This window comes from Sturnira hondurensis, unplaced genomic scaffold, assembly GCF_014824575.4.
Source record: "Sturnira hondurensis isolate 20B ecotype Veracruz unplaced genomic scaffold, ASM1482457v3 Scaffold0001872, whole genome shotgun sequence".
NCBI lineage: Eukaryota > Metazoa > Chordata > Mammalia > Chiroptera > Phyllostomidae > Sturnira > Sturnira hondurensis.
Window position 1 is genome coordinate 27,824,134 of NW_028074503.1, and position 22,257 is coordinate 27,846,390.

General features: G+C 41.1%; 1 protein-coding gene across 20 annotated transcripts in view; it reads right to left on the reverse strand.

Annotated features, from left to right (window-relative positions):
- TCF4 (transcription factor 4) overlaps positions 1-22,257 on the reverse strand; it is a 332,565-nt gene that overhangs the window by 49,953 nt on the left and 260,355 nt on the right. The gene's annotated exons all lie outside the window — the stretch shown is intronic.

Consider the following 22,257-nt stretch of genomic DNA (forward strand, 5'->3'; position numbering starts at 1 on the left):
GGTGTGACATTTTTCAGTCACAGGCAAGAATATTGCGAACCATATCTAGTTATAAATGTTCCACAAGGGTGATAGAGTGGTCCTGGGAATTTAAACATCCTTAAAGAAAAATAGATGGAACAAGAGTATGTGAAAGGTAAAAAGAGAAAGACCTGCATCAAGCCTCTCCTTTTTAATTTTTAAAATTTTTCATTTGCAGTTGACATTCAATATTTTATTAGTTTTATGTGTGTGGGATCATGGTTAGACGTTTATACAATTTACAAAGCACCCCCTTTTACTCTACCTCTCAATTAAAATTTCACTTTTGAGAGAGAGAAAAAACAAATGCACCATTCAAACCATAGAAAGTGACAAATATATCCTGGAACATTCAACGGCCATAGTGTCAGCCTTTTGCAGAGATGCCTGGGAAAGGCCACTGATGCCCAGATCTACACAGACCACCAACAACCGATGTGTGTACCAGAAGGGGGTGGGGGGGGGGGTTCAGCCCTCCTTCCCAGTTCTTACTCTATCTGTGTGCGCAACAAACTGTGCCAGGATCCTGATTTACTTACATTTGTTTACTAATACTCATGAGACTCGGGGAAACGGGTCTTTATAAAAATAACCTGTGTTATTTCTTGTTTATATTTCCTTTAAAGATGACAGCATGCTGGAAAAGCATAAATTCATAAGGTATAGTTTAACTTTAATTGGTTTTCCCTTGCCCTTTTTTTGCTAACTCTGATTTTTTTTAAGCCCCCACTCCCTTTCGCTCCAGAAGTTCCCCTGTCCAGATGGCCGGAGAGACTGAAACACTGTCATCCTCTCGATGAAAATGGATCCCTTCCTGCCTCCATTTTGAAGCCGGCAGCGGCTCACAGAATTGGCAGTGAGCCTACAGTGATATTCACAGGTCACAGTAAAAGCAAGGGAAATTCACCAATAAAAAGGCAACGGCAGGGTTACCAGAAAAATAACTCCTTTTTTTACAGTGCACATCAAATAAACACCCTAAGAAAAATTATATAATTGCTCTCAGAACACCATGAATCACAAACTAAGCATTAATACGAGGGTTAGGATTTCACAAAGGATAGGTCCACAGAGACAGATGTGGAAAAATATGCACACACATACATACATCAAATAAATGCTACATGTGCCCCACGGTGCCCTTGAAAGTCGGGAGGTCCTGCAGACTGAACAAAACAAAAGAGACCCCAGAAAACCCATGTGCAGAAAACAAGGATTTTTCCTACGTCATGGAGGGAGATAAGCCCTACATTTCATGGGCTATATTTCATTATGTTTTTATATGTTCTTCATATTTTAAATGTACAAACGCCTATTAGTTTCTATTTTCAATTGGCTTACAATAAAGAAAAAAATTGTCAAGCCTCTTTAAGGAACAAAGAATAAAACTTAAGCCCTGATCCTCACAGAAATCAACACTCTAAGTTGTGTGAAGCAAACCCCAGTATTTTCTCCAGAACTATACTACCAACGGTTTCAGAAATACGGCTAAATGTATTTGGAGGTCTTGAGAGTAGGTTAAAAAGATGAAAGAAAACATGACCTTCTGGAAAAGGGGACATTGGAAACTAAGTCATCCCACTCTGAGGACAGAACGAACACGATACGACTGCAGTACATCTACAGGCTATTGGCCACACAGCCCTTTGGCCAGTCGGTGTTAACATACGTAGACTGCGTGTTCGTGCCACATTCAGAAATAAACACATTCACTCTAAAACTGGAAATAAACTCTGATTCATTATTAAGTCATTTGGGGGTGATAGTTTCATTTTAATTACATATTCTACTGCAGTATCTTTTTTTAAAAATATTTTATTTATTTATTTATCTTTAGAGGGGAAGGAGAGAGGGAGAGAAACATCAATGTATGCTTGCCTTTTGTGCGTCCCCTGCTGGGAGTTGGCCTGCAGGGAACCGGCCTGCAACCCAGGCATGTGCCCTGACTGGGAATCGAACCACGATCCTCTAGTTTGCAGGCCCGCGCTCAATCCGCTGAGCTACACCAGCCAGGGCCTCTACTGCATTATCTTTAAATATGTACGTTATTATGTCAACACCTTTTGATGGCTCCTACAAATGCTATCCACCCTCCCACCAATTTTGGTAGAATTATTTGATATTTCTTTTGTGAAATAAGGACCAATCTTTGGTAATTTTGTGTATAAGGAAGTTCCTTTGACTATGAATTATGATCAAGCTCAAAGATCTATGGGTAAGGTCACTCACTCCAAATTCATAAATGCTGTCTGCATGTAAAAGAGTATCTACAGCATCAAAACAGTTCTTAGGAAATCTTATGTTATGCAATTGTTTTTTTGTGGCATTGTCACCAAATGAAGACTCTTTAGACAAGATGAAAGTCTTTGTTAAGAAGAAATGGACCACTGTTCCACAGCTTTTTTAAAAAGGCAACTTTTCCATGTCTTATTTTCTTTATATCATAATTTAAAGATCAGGTATGTCATTTACACTTCATCCCTGTCACTGAAAAGTTGTTTTTAAGGTAAATGTTCTATAGATCTGTTTATGTTAATAAATATCACATGAAGTTATTACACCTTTAAAGTAGAAGAAAGAAAACAATTTATTTAGTTCAAGACTCCTGTACCCAGGTTTTAACTATGAGAAAATTCAATGAAGAGATGGCCCAACCAACGGCTAAAGATATACAAGTTGACCAAGCTATACCATTATCAACTGTTCCTTATTTTCCACTATTTAAAGGTTACCTTCTTTAAAAATGGAGGTGGAGGCATAAGATGTTATTTATGAAAACAGAGTGAAAATAATGTTCCTACTTCAGTTATCCTTAATGTTTTCATCTTTAATAACCTAGATGACCAATGAGCGGATCCATTATTTTTAGATCGGTCAATCATTTTGCCGATTTCTCAATCAAAAGACTTCAGAGTGTAGGTTTTCCATAAGGTATTTTAATAGAGATACTAAATTCAGTAAGGAAAAACTGACATCATTTAAATTTTAATTATCACTATTCTAGATTTAATAGAAAAACAGTATACACATTTGTTAAGTATGACAGGTTTTTATTTAACGAAGAATGACAAACATGCCAGATATCTTTAAATAGAATCATTTTTAATGACCAACGCCAGAATATCAGTCCAGTGAAACAAAAATAAAAATCTCAGACTGTAGTTCAGGGCACTGAAGCAACCCCACCAATGAAAGATGAGAGAGTAAAGGAAAACAAAATCTACACTCAGTTTTTCTCTGGTAGCTCAGATCCAGGTGCCTTTGGTGCTCTGATTCCACCCCTATGAGTAACTGAAGAAGTGAGAAATTTTTGTTGCAAAACTGAAATTGGGGAAACATGGAAAAAGCTCACAGGTGACAGCTTTTTAATGTATTATATGTTTAATAAAAGCTTGATGGAAAACTAACAGCAAAGTAGCCAATATACAAAGTAAACACCCTACCTTTTTTCTTACAATTATGAATTTACAACAAAACTATACATACAAACATTCTGAGTTTAGCAAAGCTCTCTAGATAACATTAAACCCTGAACTGATAAAAATAGGAAATCTTTTCATTTCACGTTTACTCCTTGTTGTAACTGGAGAAGTATTACCAGGGGCACATCAGTGCCCCACCCAGTGGTCTCGATTATCTCCTAGGCAGTCACCCGAGAAACAGTAACACGACACACTCTTTTAACCACAACCTCTGCCTATCAGAAAAGAAGAAAACTAGACAAAAAAGAAAGAAAAATTAAGGGAGTAAATGAATATTCTACTTTTTCCTATTGTTGTTTCCTACTTTTTTCTCTTGGCTTACCAGTCTCACTTATGAGATTTAAAAAATAACAATAATTACTATTTGTTTAGGGTCTTTTGTCGGATAGCTTTTGTGCTAAGATATCCACTTATAGGGTGAAGCAAAGGTACGTTTACAATTGTAAGTACCAAAAACACAGTTTGTTTTGTATTATTATTATTTATTAATTATTGTATTATGTGAACAACTATAAATCTACTTTTGCCCCACCCTGCATAGTATTTCTAATCTTAATGATCATACAAGATAGGTAACAGTAACACCATCATTACTATGTTCCTGGGCCAAACTGGCCTGGATCTGACCATTCATTATCTAGACAACGATGAGCTTGTTACTTTGACCTCTGTGGTTTTAAGGTTCCTACCTGCAAAATGGGGAATGACAGTACCTTCAATGCAAACTCCTTGTAAGCACTGAATGATATAACGTATTTAAAGCAACCAGAATAATAATTGGCACATATTAAGCAGGTACAAAACCTCGGATAATAGTATTAATGTTTTGCTGTTAATGTTTTTATTATGTGGACACATGTGACTCTGTAAAGTTAAGATACTTTTCCACATTAAAAATCTAACAAGTGGTGCCCCACGGGTGTGGCTCGGTTGGTGAGCATCATCCTGCAAAGTGAGAGGCGCCAGTTCGATTCCCATCAGGGCACGTGCCTGGGTTGCGTGCCAGGTCCCCAGTGGGGCATGTACAAGAGGCAACTGGCTGATGTTTCTCTCCCTCTCTTCCTCCCTTCCCTCTCTCTAAAAATAAATAATTGAAATCTTTAAAAAAATTTAACAAGTGGTAAAGAAAGGATTTAACAGGTTATCAAAGTCAATGTTGTTTCCATTGAAAAAACAATTCCTTGCTCCTAAAAGTGAAAAATGAAGGGTACTTAAAATTATCAATGCAAGGCTCTATTTGGCCACAGTGTGTAGAAAAATATTCTTGTGTGGTTGCATAATTACCTTTTAAAAATTAAAATGTGGTAAAACGTGTGCAGAGTGAAGCCAGTCTGTGTTAAAGTGACCTGCTTCCTGAAGCAGGACACTCAGCTCTGCAGAGATCGACTGACCCGGCCACAGGTCTGCAGCACGAGCAGTGTGAGTGAGTGGGGTTGCGGGGCAGATGCGGGCTCACACGGCGCACCTTTAACATTCCTAAATGTTCCCACCCCTCTGGGACTCTGCAGGTACCATCCGAACATGTAGTTTCCAGACAGAACCAGCTCAGAACAAGTAAAACACTGTGACTGAGACTTCCAGACCCTTGAGGACAGTTGCTGTGTGCTCCATGAGGAGTAGAAAAGGGCCGAGCAGGACCGTGCCTCAGATTCCCAAGTGCTAAGAGAGGCTCGCTTCACAGCGCAGACCTCGGGAAATTTCACCGATATCCTAAAGCGTGACAGTTACATACTCAAACACCAAGAGTTGATAGTGTGCCCTTGAAGTCTGCAGACCCAGGCACATGCCTTGACCCTTCTCAGGATCTAATGGGGAAAAGTACTTGTAGGTGATCAGCTCACCCTAGTTAGGAAACTACCGGATTGGACCCTCAAGTCTTACCATATTGTCTGTAGGACATGGGTCACAATGAGAAAAGAATGGCCCAGGGACAGTAATACCTTCATATTAAATGGGTTAAAGTGGACAATGTAATTGTTCTATGCCACCAAGTTACAGGTATATCGCTGGTTGGTCCGTAGAGCAGGGGGAAGAGGCACCGAAAAGAGACAGTCTGCAGGTAACACCAAAACGGACTGGGTAGGACAGGAGAAGCCGCCCAGTTCTGGATACAGACCAACTCGTCTCCGATTCCAGCCCTCACAACTAGTTGGGAGGACCTGAAGTGGTTTCTCTCTCAGAGCCTCAGTTTCCTTGCTTAAATGAGGTTGTTCTCACTGTGAGAATTGGAGTGAGTTACTGTTCCGCATAACTTCTAATTCTGTGGTTGTCACTCAATAAACAGTGTCATTATTTATATCTTGTTGTAAGTGCTACTTATTGCTTATAGCTATTTTTAACATGTCCACAATGGTGCTGTCCAATGTGGTAGCCATTTAGTATCGTGGTCATCTGATTTAAGCTTAGTTACAATCAAATCAGGTGAACTATTCAGTCCTCTGTCATAGTAGCCACATTTCGAGTGCTCGGGCAGCACACAAGGCCACTGCACATCACCACCACGGAACTCCACCCTGGCAGAAAGTGCTCCTGGAAGCGTTGGTCTCGAGTCAGGCTCGTCTACGGAGAGTCCGACTGGGCCATGCATGTCCCCCTCAGTTACAGCGGCTACTGCAGCAACACCAGCTCAGTGAAGACTTGCTGCTCTCGTTAGGCTACGAAAGCAAGAACTCTTCTGGGGGACCCGAGGGAGAGGCAGATTCCTATGTATCCCTAGTACCTAGCATACAACCAATAGTTAATTAACGTTTTGACATTACTGAATGCTAGGGCATTAAGATTTCAGTTTTGGTACTTTGAGATGCCTCGCACTATTACACTGTTTAGAGGCCTTGTCTTACCACACATTTTTTTAAGTCCTTTTTATAACCATCTGCCAATTTTTTACACGTTGTCTCCAGTAGAACACTAGGGAAGGGCATCTGTGGCCCCAGGTTTCTGGATGTGCAGGGAATAAAAGCAAGAAACTCTTTAACTGCAATTTTGTCCTTGGCCTCTAAAGTCTTTGGTCAGACATGGTGTAATAATCACCTTTTTTAGACAATGAAGGCTGAAGAGATTTTGAACCTTTTCTAATCATGTGTTTTCATATTATTGGTAATTGGGTCCCTCCATTCTATTCTCTCTTGACTTTTTACTACTTTTTCTTTTCTTTTAAATCCTTTTGTATCACTTCTTTACACACGTTCCTTTCTCTTTCCATGCGATTTTTCTACCTGCTTCCACTGTCTTGCCCCTTGGTGTCATATGTTTAAAGCTCAAATGAGTTCAACCTCATTTTACAAATGAGCAAAAAGAAGAGGCTGAAAGACTTACCCAAGGGCTTGGGCAGAGCCCAGGGTGCCTCATTTCTGTCCAGTCCTCTGGACACTCTCCTTTTAAAAGTCTTTGTTAACTTTATAACTTGTGTATTCTAATGAACAGTAATGTCATCAAAGGTTAATACACAGATCTGAGTAACAAAGTTGGGTACGTTATTACGAGGTTTGAAGGTAAGGTGACTAATGCTCAAGGGACTATAATAGTATGGCAATAAACAACCCAGAGTGCAAAAAACCCTAAATGACCAAAAGCAAACTGCAGGAATAAAAATTATTCACCCAATCTATATTCTCTGTATAATTACCAAGCGGAGGAATATTTACTGATGGAAAGAGGTCCGAATTCATTTCCAAGTGATGGTTGGGAGGCCAGTTTGCATTATTATCACATAAATAGGAAATCTATTTAGCGATAACACATAAATGTCTGCAGTACATTGACAGATAGATGGATATTTAATTACAAATGGAGAAATTTTGGGTGTTAGTTGTTGAAATTGTGATGCTTTTATTTCCTTTTAAATCAGTTGAGGCTTCCATAGGAATTATCTAAATAGTTCTAAGTGTCCTAAAATAACTCCCAGTAAGAAGGGGTTTACTCCTTAAGACATTTTATTGGTAATCTAAAGATTTTTTATACAATTACCAAAAATGTGTAAAATGTACCATTCATATATGATATCCATATTTTATTTCTGCTGACAAGTAATGACCTGTCTTTAACATACTGCATTGCAAAAATATATGAAAGAAAATATGCATAATCTCTGTAAAAGAAATTCCTTGAATATGTAATAAACACAGAACATGTCATTTTGAACATATATCCATGTACCAAGCCACAAATCCTGCATGTAATTTTACTATCTTTCTAAATATCAGATGAATTTTGATGATCTGTTCATGAGTAAATGAAATCTGAGGCTAAATCCAATAAACGAATTATAGCCAAGAGTTTTATCCTTCTCAGCCACCAAATTTCTTTTTCTGTGTTAAGAAGAAGTAGTAAAACTGTATTCCTTTCTTTCTTTGTATCTTTATCGATCAAACTGTATAAGTGAAAGATGTCAGAAAGACATCAGAAGAAAGTCAAGAAGGAAGCAACAGGGAGGAGATGCAGGGACCTGAGGGACCCACACGGAAGAGGCCTTGCGTAAGCACGTGAGGATGGGCGCAGTGCGGTGGGTGGGCACGTGCCCTTCAGAGCTCCCCGCCCGCAGCAGGCCCAGTGCTGATGCTGTAATGGAGGGAGCGGGGCCGTGGTGAGCCGTGGGCCTCCTGTGTGCAGAGCGCCAGAGGAGCTACGAGACACCTGGCGTTCTCTACGGCGAGTTTACCTCATTCTTTCTTTTATTCACATAAAGAGGCAAGGATACTCTTCTTATGTTTTTTTTAAATTTATCTAGCTGCAGTTTATTTTTCATATCTCTAAATCAAATTTCAGACTCTAAAAACAATGAGTCTACAAAGCCCTTGACACATACAGAAATTTACGAGGAAGAAAAACAATCCGGCTTCCATTAAAAAAAACCCCAAGAATCACTAATAATTATGTAACACTATTCTGTGATTTAAATCTACACAGTGTGCCATTATTTTGGAAGTATTTTCAGTGTGTACCATTTGCAAACCTGAGGCAGAAAAATGCCAGGACAGGTAGGATTAGGCTCACTCTGCTATGATATCGCAAATATGGAACATTTGAGATTTTATGTTGTTTTCAGATACTATTCCACAATGAAAGGAGTTACCAATTAGAAACAAAGAAAAGATAATTTATTATAGATCCATAGCTTAACACTTTTCAGAACTGGAAAAGGACCTAGTCTTAACGCCTGCCAGCCCCGAACTCCTGTCACAGGCAGCATGACAAAATGACGACAGTGGTAAAAGTACTAACAGTTACTATATGCTAGACACTCTCCTAGCAAAACTGTGCACATAACCATTTTGTATTTACACTAGCCCCACAGGTAGGGCTAGTGTAAAGACAAAATACACAGGTAGGGCTAGTGTAAAGACAAAACACATCAATAATACACTGATGTATGATTGCATCAGTTCTACAGGTAAGGAATCTGAGGCAGCGCCAAGTGAACCTGCTCCAAGTTGTCCAGTAGAAAAACTGGAATTCAAAATCCTGTTGTCAGTCTCGTTGCAGAGTTTGAACTTGTAACCACTACTCTGCTACATTATCTCTTGACAGTTCAGGCCTCCCTTCGGGGTGTTCATGGACTCCTACGGACTCCAGCTTTCTAGAATCCCGGGCCCCTCTGCTCCCTGGCCACTCAGTGGCCAAAGGCCTGAGAATGCTGATTTGGCAGAAGACAGCACTCGTCCACCTCGATGGGGGAAGCACAGAGGACCTTCTTGTGTACTGCTACAGAGAGGGCCCTTCTTCATGTGTCTTCCAGACGTGAAGCCGAGCGAAGCGCTCGCAGGTATTGATGCTCTTGTTCAGTGGTACTGAAGACAGAGAGGCTAAGTGACCTGTTGACAGTGCCACTGGGGCTTGATGGTGAAATACAAGGACACAAAGTTGACAAAAAGCATGATATCATTTAAAGCATTCGAGTGAAGTGCGAATGTAGTCCTATCTAATGTGTACTAACCTCTGGCTACAAACACTTCTTTTTATTTTGACACCTGCATCTCTCTTGCTCTTGGCCTTAACTGAGCAGACACTGTATGTTTGCTATTTCTTTCAACATGGTACATCACAGGAATGTCCACTGCTAACAGTGGACATTATGAGTACCTGGGCCCTGGCTGAGGATGCCATAAACTGATCAAATTACACCTGGCTAAAGAACTCTTGAAATACTTACTTGCATAAAATTTGGTCCAGGTGAAACCTGACTTCTTCCTGATTACATTCCTTTTATTACTTATTCACGTGAGAATTGGCTTCATTACCAGGCTCTGGACTGGCACAGATAAAAGGCTGCAGGTCAACTCTTTAATATGCTCCGAACACCTAAGTTGTTCTCAAGCTTTTATTTATTAAATAGTTATCAGAAATGAAGCCCTAGCTGGTGTGCCTCAGTTGACTGAGTGCTGGCCTGCAAACCAGAGGGTCACTGGTTCCATTCCCAGTCAGGGCTCATGCCTGGGTTGTGGGTCAGGTCCCCAGTACAGGGTGCGCAAGAGGCAACCACACATTGATGTTTCTCTCCCTCCCTTCCCCTTTTTAAAAATAAGGTAAATAAAATCCCAAAAGTAAGAAATTAAAGGTAATATTAAAATATTACTATTATTTCTAATTATTGTGAATAACAAATAGATGTAATAAATTATTTACATCTCTATATACAGTCACATGTCAAATTCACGAATGTCCAGCTTTCTAATGGATTATCTCTCATCTCAGCACCATCTTTGCGTCTTTGGCTACCAATTGTTTGCTTTTTTTTTTAACATGACAACTAATGTGTAACAGGAAGTGCTGAAACATCAAAACACTGTTGGTCATACTGTCAATAAATAGCTTTTTGACTCCTGCAGGCATTGTGACATTAATTAAATGTAGGCAGCGCATCTCTCAGATGACAACAAATTCTAAGAAGTTATAATAAAGCCAGAAATTAATTGATTGATTAATTAATACATTGATTCCAGTGTTGATTAGCATGAATTCTTCTATAGCCTATTCAATGACTAAGAAGGCCTGGTGAGAAGAATCAATCAAAGAAACAATAAGGTTTAAAAAGTGCGATAAAAATGTGCAGAGGTGCTGTGCACTGTGTGTGTGGTACCTGCTGCAGCCCAAGCTCAAGCAGTTCTAAGCGTATGCAAGAATGAATGAATGGACACACAAGATACACGTCAAACTAAGAATAACATCATAATAAAGAACAAGAAACACTCGTTTTTTCCGACAAAACAGATTTTAGTGCATTTCACTTCTCGATGCGTTTTAAGGCTAAGCTTTCTTCAGAGGTTTTGGTGATTACCTATAATGCTCCATATTTAAGAGTTCTAAGAGACTCATTCCCTACCCTTTTCTCTTTGACACATTCCCAAGTCCATAGGTTGATGCCGGAAGTCTAGTGCTGACATCCTTCCCTGGGTGTTAACAGGTGTTGCCTCCGGCAACACTGAAGCAAACAAATCACTGCAGACCTTAGTTCATGTCCATTACTCCCGGGGGAACAGCCTGGATCCCCGGGAAAAACTCCATGGCCACAAACCCGCTTTCAGCACATCTCCAGTCATCCCTCATCTTGGGAAACACTGTTAGAGTTTTTTCGCAGTTAGTTCACTTCTGTGTGATAAAATCTCAGATCTTTTCTCAAGAATTAATTTTGAAGTACGAGAGAAGGAAATAGAAAAAGGGGGAAGGCACAGAGCGGGCTTTCCAAGAAGGGAAAGCAGCAGGAAAGAAAAACGCTGATTACTTTGGAGCTTGACCTTGTGCAACCCTGAACGCGCCATTCCTAGTCCTCCAGTCCTGAGTGTCTTCAGTGCTGTGTGTGGGTGGGAGCCTCACAGAGGGCCAGAAAGCCAGCTCAGTGAGGGAGAAAGAAGGGTGAGACAAAAGGAGAAAGACACACCTTCAAGAACAGAGACCCAAGCAAGAATGAGAAGGGGAGACCAAGATTCTAACAGATACTGGAAAGACAAGAGGAACACTCAACAAAGCAACTCCCGCAAAGGGATATACACTTTTCTAGATACCTTCTTTGGCCTTGAACGTAACTGGATAAAAGGAAATTTGGTGAAATTCTCTGACTAATCGTTGTAGAAGTTCGTATCTTCACAGTACTTTACATTACAAACCCTTTCAGCATCCATTACCTTCTTTAATAATTGCTTTGTGAATGACCATCTAACCACAAGATCCATCCGGGACAGACCCTGAGGAGGGTAAGCCCCTCCCTTCCCAGGAGTCACATGACTCCAGGAGGGTGGACTTGGCTCAGAACCGTGGTCTTTTCACGCCAAATCCCAGATCAGAACCGTTAGCCCCTGATCAGACTAGAATATCCTTCCAAATCACCTCCAGTCTAAGGAATCTGGAGATCAAATGTTCATATTAGTAAGTACTGCCTACCGATGCCCAGTACAACTACAGGTGAATCCACACTGCACTTTCTGAGGCACCGACCTTAACTCTGGGGGCTCAAACAGATGCCTTCCTCTTCTGCTCACCGAAGGACTGTGAGGAACACCGAGTTTCCAATCTGGTGAAGTTTGGAAGGGGATCACTGCCATGGTGCACTGGAGCTTACTGCCCATCCCCCTTTACAAAGCCAGGCAAGGCACAAATGATCTTTTTTGTGTCAAAACATAAGGCCCCAACTTCTTCCAACTAAAAACAAAAGCGTGTAGAGGAATAATCACCAAATGTATGACTCTGTGGCACAGATTGAAGTAAAAAAAAAAGGATGCAAATTGTCAACATCCATGTCCAGTCAGCCACCTCTCTATTATCCATTCAAATACCTGCCCCTCCCCTTTGTCCAGGGCAAACTTTTATGTAAAAGCAACTGGCAATGTTTCACTGAGTAAACTCACAGCAGAGCTGCTAGCTAGCACAAGGCCAGGGGCGGTGGGACATTTGAAAACAAATAAGAGGCCAGAATTTTCATTAGGAGCCACATGAGAAATTATACAAGAGCAACAAGCACCTAGAAAATGGACGGATGTAATATTCTGTATGTTTATGCAAAAGAAATAACCCATTCGAGTTATTTTAAAAAAACTGAAAGGAGGTGAGGAGAGAATGAAGGGCAATGGTAGCCTAACAAAAGTAGCTCACAACAAATACTTTCTGTTTTTGGGTGCATTAAAATATAATTACGCTGACTTTCTCTAATATTTAAAGTTCAAGTATTTTTTCACTTGATCTACTTTTTCTTAATTTTAAAGACATGCAGTTTAAAAATCTGCTGACTATTGTTAAACAACCTCAGCTATTGTTTTGGAAAAACAAGTGTATAAATAAGCACAAACAACAATAATTTCTTTAACAATAAAAATTACACTATGAATGCCCCACTGACTTTCTTCCCCCAAAATGAAATCTTTGATAACTAAATAACTTTGTTCAATAATTTTGAATGTTTAAAACAGAAATGTAAAATCCAGATGATTGCTTAACATTAAGATAAGGGAAGCAGTTTAAACTCTCAATGTTGATGAAATTAATGAGAAAATGTTTTTACAGGATGAGGAATACAGCAGTTTTACATAATAAAAGGCTCAGAATTGATATACATCTTTTTTCCTTGATAAATTAGTATCTAGTGAGAACTGAAGAGGAATATACAGATAGGTTAAAAAGAAGCAAGAGATATTTGCTTCTTTTTTTTTTCCCTCCTGGAGAAACATCTATTAAATACAGGGTGGGGCAAAAGCAGGTTTACAGCCGTGACAGGTGTAGCTCAGGGGACTGGGTGTCATCTGTAAACCTGAAGGCTGCAGGGTCGATTCCCAGTCAGGACACAGGCTGGAATTTCGGGCTGGTTCCCCAGATGGGGGCATGTGAGAAGCAACTGACTGATGTCTCTCTCCCTCTCTTCCTCTCTCTCTAAAAATAAAATCTTTTTTAAAAAAGTAGTATACAGTTACGAGTACATGAAACAGAGTTTATTATTGTATTATAATTTATACTCCATTGCATTACAAGTATAAACCTACTTTCCCCCACCCCTGTATATAGTTCTTTGCTTACACAATTAGGGCACATTAGGTCCTCTATCTGGAACATTTCAATCTCAGATAGATCAGGACTTTTCTCCTAATCCTTGATAGATAGATATGTGTAAAGCATGTGTGTGTACACACATGCACGTATACACATGTTTGTGTATACAATAAAATTAAAGGTTTATAAAACAGCAGCAGAAAAGGGCAAGAGCTGCTTACTGGGCATGGGGGTCCTTTAGGGGTGATGAAAATGCATCGGGACTAGATAGACATGGTAGCTGCTTGGCATTGTGAATGTACCAATCCACTGAATTGATCACTTTAAAAAGGATTACTTTATGTCATGTGAGTTCCATCTCAGTTAAAACAAAACAAAACATTGTAGGAGGCAAATAATTTATGTCTTGCCCTTCCCCCCAAATATCAGTGAGGACCCATCTGTAGGACAATGGTATTCGAGTAGCAGAGGGGCCAATGAGGGGGCCGTGTTTCTCAGGCAGGAAGCCCTGCCACCAGCTGCCACATGGACATTCAGGCACATGACACAGCCACTGTGAGGGGAGGAGGCTGCCCAGCCTCTGAACCAACCACCGCCCTCACCAAGGTCACTCATGGTCTCTTTGCTGGCAAACTCAGTGTTCTTCATTCTACCAAGTAAACGACCTTACGACCCTCCCTCATTGTCAGAATGGTCCAAATTGACAGTTCTCACTGTCTCCAATGTGCTCTCCAGAGCAGGAGCCGCCTTTCAAGTTTTTGACTCTATCACTAATTATGTTGGTCATTTATCCTCTCACGATTTTATGATATTCTTTTGGAAAATACACACTGTAACTTGTACTGCTATATAGAAATTCTCTGCAAACAAAACCAGACTGTATGCACTGAGAAAACACTCGGAAGCAGTACGGACCTCAAGGTACTTAATTTGTACGACATGTTCTGCACCGTGGTTATGATTAAAATGCCTTTAAAAAAAAAGATTTTATTTATTTATCTTTAGAGGGGAAGGGAAGGAGAGAGGGAGAGAAATATCAATGTATGGTTGCCTGTGGTGTGTCCGCTGCCGGGAACTGGCCTGCAACCCAGGCATGCAACCCTGACTGGGAATAGAACCGCGATTGTCTGGTTCACAGGGCAGCGCTCAATAAAATGCCTTTTTGATGGTGTAGAATCCATTTTCTTTAACAGAAAACTTGTGGACAACCTATTTAGCTCTGTTCTCTAACAAGTACAAACAGCAATGTGTACTAGTGGTAAAATACAGTCAGGATTATGGATCTACATTTTTTCTGGAAAAGAATGAGCTCAAAAGTGTTAATTGAACATACTTAATATTCTAAACTTTCCTAGCAGTATACTTTTGAAATTTGTAATATTTATAAATTACTCCTCTTACTTCCTATAAAATACTATGGGCTTCTAAGAGCCAAAGGGTATGACTTACAGTACATTCAATGGAACTGTCTGGCCCAGAGCAAGAGCCCCCAAAATATTTTTTAAACAAACAAGGGAAACACATAAAGTAAAAGAGGACCAATCCTTCCCCTTTCACTCACAAAATTTACCCAGCAGGTTTTTACAGTACTGAAGCACCTTACGGAACTATGTATTAGGTACCTTTGTTGAGAGAAACCGACCTCAGAATCATAAACGACTTCTTTGAGGTACTGCCATTGCTGGTGCAACTCTGGCTGCTACCAGGAAGAAGATGTCACATGGACTTAACACAGACACAAAGATACTGTGTTCTGATTCCACAGGGGTCCAGCACTGGTGGGCAACCCCTCTCCGGGACCTCACCCATAGAGAAGCCACAAGTATTTCTGCCTTGCTACATTTGTGGTATCTGTTCCTTAGTTTCTTAGTGTCCAGATTTGAAAAAGAAAGATTGTCTGAGATTATGACAGTCCATCTGTGATTTTAATTTTTCAAAAAAAGATGAAGAAATTGAAACAGAAGTCACAAGCAGGCTAAGACCACACACTACTTTTCCCACTGTTTTCTACTACTCCAATCCGACGGGAACTGGAAAACAGATTAGACTGTGAGAAGGAGGCCTAACAGAGAAAACAAAACTTAAGCTGTACCCATCACATAAAAAAAAAAGCAAAAAAAAACCAAAATAAAAAACTCTCCCCTTCATCTGCTATCTTAATTCCTTCTTTTCTTTCACGGGGCTGTTCAGGTCCCACTTGTCTGGTCCACACTGCTCATTTTGCCTTTTGCATGTCTTCTAACTTGTGTGGCTGTCTTCTGTTTTACATTTATGGTCTCCTCTCCTAAGTATCTTCCAATCCCCTGGGGAGTGTGTATGTCTCATTCTTTCCATCACTCTTTCTGTCTGGTAGATAAGATGCTTGATGCTGTTTCCAGTGATGATGATAATGATGACAGCAATGATGGAAAAGCATCTGGCCACGCCCTTTCTCCACTGCCGCCCTTCACTTCCACACCCACTACTCCAGTGAAACCGCTCAAGGCCTCCTGTATACTCAGCCAAATACCACTTTTATCTCTCAGTAACATCTGACACTGTTGACTATTTCCTCCTTCCAGTCAGATCTTCTTTCCTTGGCTTCTGTGACTATGTCTTCCTGATGTTCTTCCTATCCCTCTGGACCTTTAAATTCAATTATCTCTGGGGTATACCCATTTGAAAGGCTCCTCATTACAGTCATGATAAAATCTAAACTTCTCAATTGGGTGCACAGGCGCTTATGATCTAGGCGGTGCTTATCTTTTTAGTCCCAATTCTTACTATTATCTTGATGCACCGTGATCTCTAGCCGTTCCGAAATACTTCTCGATAATAACATCCGCCATTCTCTTTCTCCGATCCAGTTATCAGCCTTGCATTTTGTCTGCTTAATCTCCACCATTCTTGGACCTCCTGTCCTCTAGGCCAAGGGTGGGACAGGAAGCCCTCCTGTGCCTTCCTCTAGCAGCTGTATTCCCCCACGGTGCTTCGTCAGACTAGACGGAGCTGTCTACTTCATGTCTCTCTTGTTCAGAGCTGTATCCCACCCAGCACCTGACTCATAGTAAACATTCAAGCTTATGACTACTGTTTATGGACTTAGGAAAAGTACATTAAAATGCTTTTTAAACAACCAAAATAACTCTTCCCTAAAGAGGAAAGGTGAAATCTACAATGGCTTCTCTACAATGTCAAATGGATCACCTCCAGTAACGGTGTTGATCCAAAGAACAGACCTAGGGTTCTGCCCAAGCACATGTCAATGATTTACATTCAGTGGGGGAAGCCTGATGCTTTGGTCTCTCAATTCCCCTGGGTTCTGCTCCAGTACTTAAAAGCCAGGCACCCAGTACAAGACATCAAGGAGAAATGACTGGACGGTTCTAAGTACACTGCCATCGTCCTGGGACTTGGAACCCCAAATGTTAGCTGTCTCAGGTGCCACTTGGGAAAGAGAAAACAAACTGCCACTGTCCCCATGAGATGCCCAAGGCAGGTACCTTTCATCCTCCTGAGGTTTTTCACTTGGGGTGGTTTACACTTCGATTTAACAGGCAGCATCAACCTCAGGACCAGTTTCTCGGCAATGCTGGTTTCTCCGCTACACACACATCCCATCAGAGAGGGCCCTGCTGGTCTGACTGCTCCCCAGGTGACACGATCTGTGGGGTTTTCGGAGAGTGTCTGACGTGAACCGGCTGGGTGAGAAAATGCTAAGAGCTGCATTTCCTTGAAATGTGATGCTATTTTTGAGCTTCTAATTGAAAAAAATTTAAACTGCAAGTAATTAAGTATGGAAGAGCACACCAAGGATGGCTGGTGTTTAGGCACACAGTAAACTGATCTGCCATTGAACTGGGCGGCTAATATTAGGACTGGGTAAGCCAAACCGGGCTTTGTGTTTGTTCAATGTCTCATACTATTTTTCAAATGTTATGAGCTCAGCAAAACCCAAAACACATTTTCTCAGCACTTCTCTGTATTTTTCAGCCCATATGTATTTCGAGGAGTTTAATTCATATGTTTCTGATTTATTTACATGCAAGTCATCAGAATGTTGTTTTGTACGAACTATTTGATGTCCAGGAAGCCTGTTGAGCCTTTCCTTTGAGGTTTTTTTTTCTCTCCTTAGGATCAGGAAGCCATGATTTGCAAATAGTTAAAAAAAGTAGGAAAAAAGTTCATCAGAACCCCCAATATTTTTTCCTCAGAGGTTCACATTTTGTTCAAAAGCTAGATGGCATACAGTCTGAGTGTGATTCTACAGTTGGCAGACTGCATTTTCCTGCTCCTAATTGACATTGCCCTGCTTGATGTTAGTAATGTCTTCCTTGTGGACATAAAAGTGCATATTTGCAGTGTATGAACAAGAACAGATCCTAAAGAGAGGCGATGAGCTCTTCAAAGATTAAGTGAATGGATTCTGTACCGTGGTATCTAGGGATTGGGGGAGGGGGTGCTTAGCATCCAGAGAGGAAAGGAATTCTCACTCTTCCCGGAGAGTACTCAGAAAACCAGCACAGTTTTTCATCCCACTACAAAGTACACAGGCATTCTCTTTCCTTAATTTCCAAAAGTACCTTCTTCAACTCAAGTGAGGTCTGGTAGCTGTTTGCATATATTTTTTTAAAACCCCACCATAACTGCATAACATCATTTGATAAATATTTCTCCACTTGTAAGTAACTGCCAATGGAAGAAAGAATGCTAGTGATCATTTAGACATCCCCAGGACAGAGCTGGTTGGAGGGTCCTACATTCAGACTTTCAACAAAGCAAGTTTTCTTTCTCTTTAAAGAGGATTAAGACACCATATATCAAGCACGTGCAGGAGGACTTTCTTCTTTGAGCGTTGTTGGTGTCTGTACAAATTCGATCATTTGAAAAGGTCCAACAGAGTGTCGTAATGCTCTGGGAAGACCCATCAGGCTTCCACAGTGGAGGACTCTTTGTTTCCAAAGCTGTGTATGAAACAAAGTTTCCTCCTCTGCAAGCTTTCCCAAGTTTCAGTCCAAAAACCAAATTAATGCTTGGCCAAAAGCACAGAGAGGGTGTCTATCGCTATCTGGCTCCCTAGTGTGTGTCTAAAATACAAACCCACATTTGCCATCACTCTCTGTCCTCTGTTGTGGGGACAACTTACAAGTGCTGGTTAATCTGAACAGGACCCGAACAACCTCTACCTACACCACCTTTCAAAACCGAGAGATCTCTGTCCCCTCAAACTCTTTTCCATTTTCCCATCTCAAAACCAGAATGGCATCAGTGCTGAAATGATTCAAAAAGTCTTCTCAAATCCAATCTCTCACCAACACAGCTGCTGTTAAGTGACCCAGCATGTTCTAAGACAGGCTAACAGCCTGTACACTGTTTTGCTATGAGTTCCCAATACTATATATTTCAGTAAAGCAATATATACTCTTTTAAAAGTCACCAAATTGGACTCCTCAATACATGACTCTTTGAAAGCGGCTAATATGTCATAGCAGCAAATAGAAACGTTAAGTCTTAAGCTGTCAAACTGAAGGGTGATTTAAGGTTATAGTATGTCCATTAAATATCAGTCAAATAACTAAATAGCCACTATTAATCTATGTTACTAGAGCAAATCAATTAATCACTGCTATGAATTCAAACAGCTCAGAGGGCAAAATTTTATTAAATTGTAGGACGACTACCAAATAGCAAAATGCAATCATTACCAAGATTGTTTTAAAAAAACAAACAAACAACCATTTAGCAAACTAATCTGTATATTATGAGGAAAAAACTTGGGCAAAGAAAATAAGCTGCCATAGGCAAGTATCTTAAGACAGAGTCAATTACCACTGTAAAAATATGCTCCCTTTTCTCTACAGAGTTTACCCCACAGAGATAACTCTGCAGTTTAGGTTTTTAGTTTTCACTACCTTTCCGTAAAGATGATGAAGAAGTTGTCAAGTATTATGATTAGGTTTCAATAGCTGGCCTTCAGAACCAATAATTTGTCTCACATTTAAAAAACCTTTTTAGGCATCATATTTTTGTTTTCTGGTCCTGGTTTGTTGATCTTCAGTTTAAAAGAAGGAAGATGTTAATAGAAACATTCACTCATGAGATAACACATTATCTTTTGAAACTACATAAATTCCTAATTATAAGGAATATTTTGAAATGCAATAGCTGAAGTGAAAAAGTCAGCCTCATGGGCTACCCATCTGCAGAACAGATTACAAGACATGTGAATTTGAGAGCATTATAGAAAAATGTTAACTTGGAAGGAAAACATTTCCATGGGTAGCATTAAAACTGTCTATAATGTTCTTTCCCCCTCTTCGCCTCTCTGTTCCCCAATACTAGACCTTCCCTTGGCAGACTCACAGATGCCATCCCTGCTGAGCGGCAGTAATGAAGAGCCTCTCCCTGGGTGCCCCCCACTGCCACAGACTCAGTAAGGGAAGTCACTGTGTTTGGGAGAGATGGGTCTCCAAAGTCTCCCTGCCGAAGCACACAGACACACACACCACACTCCACACTTGCTTTCCCACCGCGTGGCCCGAGATGGGCAGGAAGACAGAACCTCCGAGAACTCCTGCCCCTTGCAGCACACGCTGACACACACCCAGAGAGGTGTCCTAGAAGAGACACGCACACACAACGTTATTAATCCCTATCACTGCCATTTTTCAGCATCATTTCAATGTTTAACAACCTGAACTAATAGCCATTTGAAAACATGTCCCGAGCTTCTGGAGGGAACCCACTCCCCACCATGCGCTGGTTTTTTAACTTTAGTATAATTCCGATCATCCTGATGAACTGACCTGCTCTGAGATTTTAACAGAAGGGTGGACCATTTTTTTTTTGTTTGTTTTAATTGAAGGTCCTTAATGTGGGCCACATGTTTCTGGCGGTGATTTGGAAGTATGCAGGAGGCAGGGGCAGGGAATGCAAAGTGGTAGGGATTTGGGAAGGGGGTGGGGAGGAATGGGGAAGGGCTGGATGATGAAAAGACCAGTTCCACAAGTGAAGCACATTAGCGACCCAGAGTGGAAAGGGCCGGAAGGAAAACCCACCCACCTCACCCCTGCGTTCATTCTATCAACCTGCAATTGCTGCAATCAAAACCATATGTCGGTTCTTCCAGATCTTTCTCACAGGACAAACATGCAGAGGGCCTCAGGCCTGGCGTTGCCATCAAATGGTAATTGATACCATATGAGTCACAAAATAGAAAAGCACATGCAAACAGCAACCTCTCTCACTGCACCCCCACCGCCCCATCCCCTCTGGGCCCCTTGAGAGGGATGAAATTGCAGGTCTTGCCGGGCGGCTAAGTGCACTGAGCACCAGGAAAAACAAGTGTATGCGGCTCCAGTAACCACCTGTAAATCAGAGAGAAAGGAGGGCCCGCTAGCCAAGAGCTAGTCCCAGAGAACAGACGAAGGCGAAAGGTCACTCCGGGTTAATACAAGGTCATCGATCACTGGGAAAAATGAGCACAGGTGTGAAGCAGATCACAGGCCTGCGAGCAGGGAGCGGCCTCCTGGTCCCACAGCACATCCGGCCTGGAGAAAGCTCAGTCCCGCTAAGCCACATCTGCCTCCCTTTCCTCCTGCAAGTGCGATAGTGGGAAAGTGGAAACCACTCCCAATTACAAGGCAATTAGAAGAAAAGGGACTCCACTCCCATATCTGCCGCTCTGCTTTTTTGAACCTCTTTTTGCATCCCATTGTTCTCACAGAATAAAAAAAAAAATCAAGAAAACCCGCTGAGCTGGAGGTCCTGGCAATCGCGGGCTGAATGAATGTGAGGCAGGAGGTGAAATCCGTCTCTTATTTCCACGACACTGACAGAACCACAAGCAGCACCCGACTCTCGCCTCTGCATGTATATATTTTCTTATTAACTCGATCGGGCAGAAATTTGCAGAGATTTGTTTGGATTTAGAAGTCACAACAGAATGTCAGTTTTACAAACCAAGGCTCATTCTGTGGTGAAATGTACAGCTCTGGACCCAACCATTCACCGCACACAGCTCGCTATTTGTTCCAATTCCTCTAGCAGCCGCTTCTGAACAAACAGCTAACTTATTCTAAACACACACACTGCATCTAATTTTTCTGCCTTCTGCCTATCCTATTATATGTGATATTTTAGTCTTATAGATCTTATAAAGTTTAAATATTTTCCAGATGGGACCAGGGAGTACAGAACCCTGCAAACATTCTAAGTTAAAAAAAGGACCAACTAAATACTTAAAACAGAAGAGGAAGATGATATAACCCTCTTTTGCAAGCAGTAACCTTGTGAGCTAACACTGCAATCTGTATACAGGGGGACACATACCAACAGTTTTGCTTCTCCCAAATTCTCAAGAACTGACTGATTCATCTTCATTTAGGTCCTGCCTATTTATATCTCTTCTAATTAAAACATTCCCCCCAAAAGATGATTTAAGCTCAACTTAAAATTCAGTACATCTCCATGCTAAGAAAGAAAACCATGGTCGTAAGCGAATGAAAGTTCCATTGTCCCAGAGGGAAAATAAGTAACGTCTATCAATTCCATCCCTTTGCCCAGACTCCCAGCAGTTGTCTTCCTAAAAGTGCAGCCACAAAAGCCCTGCACAAGTGGCATTTTCTGAGGCTCCTCAGCCTAGAGGCAATCCAGGAACATTCATAATGACACTCAGCACCAATCCAAGAGCAAAGGGAGTGAATACATGAAGGGGTAAAGTAACAAGGGCAGCAAATGAAAACGAAAGTTTCTGGTGGGTGGCAGGGGAGGAAAGGAGGAGGGCGAAGCACATGGCAGCACGCAA